Source organism: Trichosurus vulpecula, chromosome 6 (genome assembly GCF_011100635.1).
Source record: "Trichosurus vulpecula isolate mTriVul1 chromosome 6, mTriVul1.pri, whole genome shotgun sequence".
Taxonomy (NCBI): Eukaryota; Metazoa; Chordata; class Mammalia; order Diprotodontia; family Phalangeridae; genus Trichosurus; species Trichosurus vulpecula.
Window position 1 is genome coordinate 140,019,185 of NC_050578.1, and position 9,508 is coordinate 140,028,692.

At 40.0% G+C, this 9,508-nt stretch overlaps 1 pseudogene; it reads left to right on the plus strand.

The window, feature by feature from the left end:
* Positions 1 to 1,106: 1,106 nt before the first annotated feature.
* LOC118854786 lies at positions 1,107 to 2,977 on the plus strand (annotated as a pseudogene).
* Positions 2,978 to 9,508: the final 6,531 nt, after the last annotated feature.

Below are 9,508 nucleotides of genomic sequence, written 5' to 3' on the forward strand. Positions count from 1 at the left end.
CTTACCTTTTCCATCACTCTTTAGTCTCCTTCACTCATCAATAGATGATATTAAGCCCATAAGCTCAAGGTGTACCATACTCCAAGGGTCCACCCTAAGCTCTCTGCTCTTCTTTGCTTATACAATCTGACTTAGAAATCTCAACAGATTTCATGTCCATATATTATATCCATGCCAATGACTCTCAGGATACCTGAGGTGTGGTTCAATCCTATGGATGCCTCCATGTTAAAGTGGTGTTCTTTAGGCATCTAAAGCTCAGTATTTCCAAAATAAACTTAGTATCTTTCTCCAAACTCACAATTCTCCCAATTTTTGCTATTTTTGAGAAGACCATCATTGGTTTTAATGCTTATCAAGCTGAATGTTATCTTCTATTCTTCATTCTTACCACATATAATCATTCATGTGTCAAGCTATGTCCAAAAGATTATTTTTATTTTTTAATTAACAAAAAATATTGTTCTCTCAACCAACTCCCCACTTAGGAAAAGTAAAAGAAAAACAAAACATTTGAAAAAATGTGCATTTTCAAGAAAAATAAATTCCCACATTAGCCTGAGCCAGAAAATATGTCTCATTCTCCATCTTGAGTCCCTCACCTACTAATCATAAGGTGAGTAGCATCTTTCAGGACCAGCTTCTGGAATCACAGATGGTTATTGTATTAATTGGAATTCTTAAGGATGACAAAGTTATTTGTTTTTACACTGCAGTTGCTATTGTATAAATTGTTCTCCAGGATCTGCTCACTTCATTCTGCCTCATTTCATACAAGCCTTCTTAGGATTCTCTGAAATCTTCCCTTTTAGCATTTCCTATGGTGCAATATTCTCCCATTATATCATATAACATAATCCCTTCAACTACTCTCCTATCGAAGTAAATTACCTTAGTTTCCAGTTCTTTGCCTCACCAAAAAGAACAGCTATAGATTTTTTTTGCACATCTGTGTTCTTTCCCTCTTTTTAATTTTTTTTTCTTTCGGCGTAGGTAGGTGGGGTAGGGTAGTAGAGGCTTAGTAGGAGAATTGCCAGATTAAAGAGTATGGAAGTTTAATCATTCAGGGTTATAAATCAAGACCGTTTTAAGAATTGTGTTCCAGTATGGCTGAGCTAATCTACCAAGACAGGTAAATGTATGTTAGTGTGTTAGTGTAAACATGTAAATGTGTGTTACTATGCCTGTTTTTCCCAAAGCCCCTCCAGTATTCTTCATTTCTATTTTTTCAGATAACTTTGCTCATTTGATGGGTAGGGGGTAGAAACTCAGACTTGCTTCAATTTGTATTTCTTCAGCTATTAATGAATTAGACATTTTAATATAATTATTGATAATTTAAAATTCTTTCTTAGAAAATTACATGTTCACATTTTTTACCATTTAACAATTAGGGAATGGATCTTATTCATCATAGATTTGAATGAGTTCTGTAGATAGATAGATAGATAGAGATCATATAGACATAGATATAGACACATCTATATAGATAAAGACATATATATCTTTATCTATCTAGGAAATGAGACTTGCTGCAAAGATTTTCTCCCATTTCCCTGTTTCAGTATTTATTTTAGCCACATTAGTTTTATTTATGGAAATCTTTTAAATATCACAGTTAAAATTATCTTTTTTATATTCTATGATCTTTTTTTTGTTCATGAAGAGATACAAAAATATTGGTTTCTTTTCTTCTCTAATTTGTTTAGATACTGGGTTGATTTGCCAATTCCTTCTCTAGCTCATTTTACAGATGAAGAAACTGAGGCAAACAGGGCTTAGTGACTTGCCTAGGGTCACACAGCCAGTAAATGTCTGAAGTCAGTTGAACTCATGAAGATGGGTCATCCTGACTTCAGGACTGGCACTCTATCCACTGCACCACTTAGTTGACTTGTATGAGGTGTTCAAGGAGGACTAGCACCACTGGTGAGAGAGCTTTCTTAGCCCTTTTCAAGGCTCTTTGTCCACCTTTGGTGTCTATGACACTCACCTCTCACTTGTGGCTCTGAGAAGCTGTATCATACTCAGCAGCCACATTCTGATAAATTTAAATGGTGCTTGACCCACTTTCCTCTCTTTCTCAGAAAAATTTGGGAGTCCTTTAGTTCACTAAAGGTCTATTTTTCCCCCATTGAATTATATTCAGTTTTATTGAATAAGTTAATCTTGCAGTAAGACTGTGGGTCAGTAGTTGTGGATGACCAGTGGGAACATGTCTATGTGCAGCCAATTGGGGAGGAGCTTTACTTACTAGCATTGCAGATTGTAAGACTTTAATCTTCAATAAAATAAACCATGAGTTGAAGCAGTTTCGCAGTGCCCATGCTCTTCAGGAAGTTTACATTGTCTTGCTTGATTAGATATATGACAACTTGAAGCAGGCCCTACAGAAAGGCCTGAACATCATGGCCCCGGTCTCATTCTCCAGGTTGTGCCTATTACAAAACCCCAAATCCCAAAAGCTATAAGAAGAAATTTTGAGCTAGTGGAAGCCAAGTAGACCAAACTCCTTTTAGCTGCACAGAAACAAAAGGTGATAGAGAAAGAAGCAGAAACGGAGAGGAAAGGGGCTAATATAAAGGCAGAGAAAACTGCAGAGGTAGCAAAAAAAAAACAGTTTTTCAGCAGAAGGTGATAAAGAAAGAAACTGAGTCATGCATTTCTGAAACTGAATATGCTGCATTTCTGGCCCAAGAAAAGGTAAGAACAGATGCAGAATATTACACTGCACATGAACATGCTACTTCAAACAAGCTCAAATTAACCTGAGAGTATCTGGAGCTTAAAAAGTACTGGGCCTTTGCTGAAGACAGTAAGATCAACTTTGTCAGCAGCATCTCTAGCATATTCATGGACTCATCTCATGCTTTCAAATATCCAGGTGCCAGGACTGCAAGAGAAATCTTTCTCTTTTCTAAGGAGCTCAGAGCCCTCTGAGAAAAGGCCCGTTGGAAACAAAGGAAACACAAGTTGATGCAAGAGCTAGACAAATTCATCTGAAACCAAGATATGGCAGTTGGAAGGGTGAGTGGGGCAATAATCAGAGACAAGGGGTATAGTGACCCTACAAATGAATTTACAGAAATGCTGCTCAGTGTACTCTGCTCTCCTGGGATAGGCCTGGTTTATCCACCGACTGCAGGATACAGCTGCTTGGCAATCAACTGATTTTCTTCAACTACAATTCTTTCAAGCTCCCTTTGCATATTCCTTTATAAGCTAGGTACCAGTGAGTAAGGAAAAAAAAAGCTGAAACTAGGACACTGCCTACAATGGAATAAAATTATGTATGAATTACTGCTTTTCTAAGTGTCAATCTATAAATGTTTACATCAGCCCCTGGGGAAAATGTGCTTCCAGACCAAATAGATTCAGGTGCATGGTAAGCACAGTAAAGATAAACTCTACAAATGACTGGGTATAAGGGTTCATTATTTTCCCCTTTGGGATGTAGGCCCAGAATTCACAGAAGTGATTGACATCTAGTCCATTGAGATTCTTTGGGAAAGGACCTGCTAAGTGGGTGATACTGTTGGCCAACAGCAAAGTTTGTGGACGATTGGTCCATAGATCTTTGCATCCAACCAGGAACTCCTGAAGATTTCCTGCTACCACATCTAGGTGTGTGGAGGAGATCCCACTGTAGGTGGGGAGATTCAGCAGTAACAGACTGAGGGACAGGTCATAAAAGTCATTTCACATCTAAAGTCATTAAACTAATCCTCTCTTATATGGCCCAATTACAGGTGTTCCTGACTTTCCCTCATTTAGGTGGTGCTGGGGCTTTATTTCCACCCAGGAAGGTTTTTAGCCAGCAGCCTCAAGACTCCTGAGTATTGCTTGTGCTCAGCTCAGGGCTTTGCCATCCACTACAAAGTTGTATCTTAAATGAAAGAAGTATTGTTCTTAAAACTGGATTTGAAGGGCCTTGATATGTCCCCACATCTCTGCCTATTTCTCACCACCTTAGCTTCCCAAACTGTCACTCTGGTGCTCATTGATTGGCCAACAATAAGTACCAGCCTAAGTCCACTTAGTGGTCATTGTTTGGGCCCTGATGGCTCAGAGTGAATGTAAATAGTAATTGTTTCTGTTTTGGCCACAAACCCTGAGAGTCTTCCCCTTAGAGATTGATGTTTTTTTTATTTGGTAAAAGAGGCCATTCCTTGGCTCATTTCTTACCTAGCTTTAATCATTGAATGGGTGTTGCCTCAAAGGGAGAACTCAGAAAGACCTTAGCTCAAGAAGGCCAAGGTTTCCCACTGAATCTTGGGTCATCTCTAGTCATTCTAATCTATATCTTGTCACTGGCTCCTGAGGAGAGAGTGAGGCTGGTGACTTTGCACAGCCTTCCCTCACTTACACCCAATTCACTTGCAAGTCATGGCATTACCTTCCTGACGGCATGGTCCTCTTTGATAAGAAAGGACAAACAACAGCAACAAAATCCTTTCTGAGCTCTTCCATGGCCTGTGACCAATTTATATTTTTTCTCGAGGTTTTGGATGTAGGAGCTTTGACTTTATTATCATCTTCTGGTTGTATGTTTTGACCTTCCTTGTCACTAAAATAAGATTCTATAGTCTAATTCCCTGCCCCCTCATGCTGTTTGCTCATTTTCCCAGCCAGTTACTTGACTTTTTAGCTTTTTGCTAAGGTAGGGCAGCTCTGTAGAGGGTGTACTGTCCTAAGCTTCAGGGGTTTTGTGCAGCTGTTTTCAGAGATATTTCTAGAGGCCTGTAAATTTTCAGTTCTTCCAAGGGGGTATAATCCAAGGAAAGGTGTTTACTCTTATCCTGGCCTGTACTGTGCTCTGTGAGTGGCCTCAAGCACTCTTCTCTGCCCAGGAACTGTGAGGAGGGTTCTCTCTCTACTGCCACCATAAGCTCTGCCATACCAGCACTCCTCCTCACCCCAGGACCCCCAACCAAAACTACGACCCAGACCCAAGCAGGGCAAAACAAGAGAATCCTGTCTCAGAGCCAACCAAGAGATCCCATTACTCTCCCTCTGATCAGCTGCTCCATAGCTCCACTGTCTGTGGGCTTAAAGCTCCGGAAGCAGCCCCCACCCCTGCCCCAGCCTCTCTGCTGCTCCAGGGCTGGGGCACTTTCCTCTCACTAGGTCTATTGGCTTTTGTGGGTTGAGAAGTCTAGAACCTCAAAGCTGCCAGTGATTCAGTGCCCCAAGGACTGCCTGGCCACATTTATGCCCATGGCCTATATTGGCCTGCACTCCACTCCCAGCCCAGCATGATAGACACTTTCTGTTAGCTTTCCAGACTGTCTTGGGCTATAAATGTGTTTCATCCTGTCATTTTGTGGGTTCTGCTGCTCTAGAATTTGTTTAGAGTCATTTTTACAGGTATTTGGAGGGGTTGCGGGGAGAGCTCAGGCGAGTCCCTGCTTTTACTCCACCATTGTGGCTCCACCCCCTCTCCCTCACTTTCTTTTCTTCTTTCCTGACCATTAAATTAGCTTCCAGACCTTCTTTCTTATTTGAGTAATTGAGAAGCTCTGCTGACACTAAGGTTATGAGAGGACATTTGCATAATTCCTCCCCCCACTAGAATGACAATTTTCTATGGTATCTTTTGTATACCTCTTCCCCTCCCACAGCCAACCCTAGCTCAGGCTTCTCAACAGGACTATTGGAACAGTCTTCCAACTTGTCTCTCCCTTGCAAGCATCTCCAAAATCAAATCCATCTTCCACAGAAGCACCCAAGTTATTTCCCTTAAGTACCATCTGATCATATGGCTCCATCAATGTGTTTATTTTCTAAATGTAGGTTTAGTTGATCTTTGAAACACTTGCTTTTCATCTGGAGGAAGAAAAAGTCAAGAATATCAGGGCAATCAATAAATAAAGGCTAAGGAAGGAGACTGAGCATACCAAGTCTCACGACTTTGCCAGAAAGCTTAATCATCAACATACTTTGATACTGGAACTAAAATAGGGTGTTTGATCAATGGAATAGATTAGGTACCTGAAATAGAAAAGTAAGTGAGCACAATGACTTTGTGTTTGATCAACTCAAAGATCTCAGCTACTGGGGTAAGAACTCGTTATTTAAAAAAAAAACTGCTGGGAAAACTGAAGGATGGTCTGGCAGAAACTAACCATGTACTGATTTCTCATACTGCACAGATTAACAATATTGTAAGGACAATCAACTGTGAAAGACATACTAACTCTGATGATAAACCACATTTCCAAAGGGCTCAACATGAAAAATGCCATCCACCTTCAGATAGAGAAATGATAGAGTTTAGATGAAAATGCATTTTCTTCTCTTTTTCTTGTTTTAAATTATTTTGTGAGGGGAAACACGGACAATGTGGAAATGTGTTTTACATGACTTGATATTTGCAAGGGGTATTATGTTTCCTGCCTCCTCAATGGGTAGGGGTGGGTGCGGCAACAGGGAGAAATACAGAACTGAAAATGAAATAAAAATGAATTTTAAAAAAGAAACATTGACCTCCTGCACCAAAAGCCTCTGTAATACCTCTAACAGATATTGAAAATGTATTCTTTAAGAGCTACAATTTCCACAGTTTCTTCAGAGTAATACTCATATTTAAAAATCCCAGATCTTTTTTTAAGAGAGAAGATGACAATGGACTGTGTGAATAGTATGACATCCGATGCTCAACTGATAGAAAACTAAGTATAGATTGGGAAATCAACTCAATCTAGTTTCATCTGTTCTCATTCTCAGTATTCCTAATATCTGTAGAAACACAATTATATGACTGTTACTCTAACAAAATCACAAAATCTAACAAAACTTATTTCTTGCCCTAATTCATATATCAAACGAAATGTCACAGAGCAATTATCAAAATTCAGCACAACTTCATCAAAAACAAGTTATGCCATATGAACCATGTTTGCTTTTGTGATGAGGGATTTGGTTGCTGAGTTGTTTCAACGATGTTTGACTCCTAGTGAACCCATTTGGGGTTTTCTTGGCAAAGATACTGGAATGGTTTGCCATTTCATTTTCTAGATCATTTTATATATGAAGAAACTGAGGCAAACAGGGTTTTGTGATTTAATGAGAGTCACACAGCTAGTAAGTGTTTAGGGTCAGTTCTTGAGTTCAGGTCTTCCTGACTTAATGCCCAGCACTCTATTCACTGAACCACCTAGCTGCCCTTAACATCAAATAGTTGTTTCAAAAAAAATGGCATTGATGTTGTAACCATTTTTGTCAAGATATAATCAATTTCATTATATTTAATGTTGTTTACTGTTCAGTTAATGCTCAATGCTTTCCTATTCTCTAGTGCACTGTAAGTGGATTGGTTTAAGTGTATATAGTAATATAGATGTGTGCGTATGTGTGTATGGTAATCAGGTGTGTATGTAAACATATATTATGTAGTATATAGCATGGGTATATGAGTGTCAGAGAAGAGTAGCACCTCCCACATGAGGAATTGCTGAGCCCTTTTCAAGGCTGTTCACTCACCTTTGGAATCCACCTGCCACCCAAGTTTCACTTATGGCTCCAAGAAGTTGTAGCATGCCCAGTAGCTATACACCAGTAAATAATTTTGGTAGAAGGGCTAAACCAGGTTCAGGGTAATCAATGGGCTTACCATTGGTGAGCTGGGGGTGTGAGTACCCCAAGCATATGAAGCTTTCCCCCAGTGGAATGGTTGGATAAGAATAGTTTTTTTTTCCCAACAGCCTATGAAAGCAGCAGAAACAAGGGCTGTGGAGTGTTTAGAGCTTGGTTACACATAGAGGACACCAAGATCATCCACTGCATCCTGAAACATCCCCAGTTATCGTAACTTTTTTCTTTCCACTGGACTGCAATGACTCTGGAAGACAGTGAGGCCAATGACTTTGCATAGCTCTGCCTCACTTAAATCCAACTTATGCATGAATCAAAAGACATGACCCATATCATTTTTACCATTTTTATCTACCTTAAAGTCCTGTGGCAATAGTCAAGTGATGAAGCAGCTGTTTTGGTTACACAGGAAGCTATAGTCACCACACTGCATACAGGTGACTCAGGCTGTAAGATTATCTTCTTGCTAGACTGAAGCAGCAGGGGTATTTGGCAGCCACCCGGGTATAGGAGAAGCCTTTTTAAAAGACCTCATAACTTGCCTTCTTTGTCTACTTCACCTAACATAACCCTGGCCTGCTCACCTGGCAAATGGGGATCAAGTAAGGCACTGTGTTCTATGAGAAAAACAGAAATATAGTAACTTAAAAGAAGTGTCAGATGCACAACTTTAGAGACATGTCCACTTCAAATGTTCATGTGGACTATTTGTGTCTGACCTGAGCTAGAGCCTTTCAAGCATGTATTGGTCTGATTGGCCATATTCAGACACACTGTACCTTGCCCCAACGTAGTGATGTCATTTCAGCCCTCTTAAAGAATGAAGAACAAAAACCAATATATGGCTATAATATAATATTACACTATATGTGTGTGTGTGTGTGTGTGTGTGTGTGTGTGTGCATACACTCATCATAAGATAGTGAGATATACATTATGGTGTCCATTGCAGGAGGTGTCAGGGCTGTTGTACTAGTTAGAAATGGCTACAGGGTCATGTTCAGTCCTTGGAATCTCATTTTAGGAAGGCTGTGGACAAGACGGAAAATGTCCAAATACCAATGACAGGGATGATGTCGTGCTTGAAAATATGACATATGAGGAAAAGTAGAAGAACTAGTGATGTTTAATCTGGAAAAGAAAAGACTCAGGAGGAACATGATGAGCATCATTATTTATTTGAAGAGCTATTAGGGAGCTGAAGGTGGTTTATCCTTGATACACTTGGGTTCAGAGATAAAAACCAGGATCAATAGAATGGAAGTTGCAGAAAGGGAGCTTTAGGCTTCATGTAATAGGAAAAGAATTCTTTAGAGCTGCCCCAAAATGGAATAGATTGCTTTGGAGGAGAGCCATTTATCCTACACTTGATGTTTTTCGGTCATTTCAGTCTGGTCTAACCCTTTATGGCCCCACTCAGGTTTTTCTTGGTAAAAATACTGGAGTGATTTGCTATTTCCCTTCCAGTGGGTCTGTTTTGTCAGGCAATCAGGGGTTAAATGACTTGCCCAGGGTCAAGCAGCTAGGAAGTGTTTGAGGCTGGATTTTAACTCTGGTCTTCCTGACTCCAGGCTCAGTACTCTATCCGTTGAGCTACCAGCTGTCTCTCAGCCTTTACTAGAAGCCTTTAAATGGAGCATGAATGGCTCTTTGTTGGAGGGTTGTGATTGATTCTTGGACACATGCAGGTTATGCTAGATAGACTCTGAGATCCATCCTAACTCTGAGGAAACAAAGGAGAAATGAAAAAGTACTGGTAACAAGAGCCCTACTAAAAGGGTAGCAACCAAGCAAAGATTAGGTTCTGAAAGCAATCAACTTTAGGTAGGGAACATCAGTCAAAGGGAAACAAACTCAACCAGCCCTAGGTAGAGACACACCCAGGACAATGCTAGAAATGACTGGGAGGTATTGT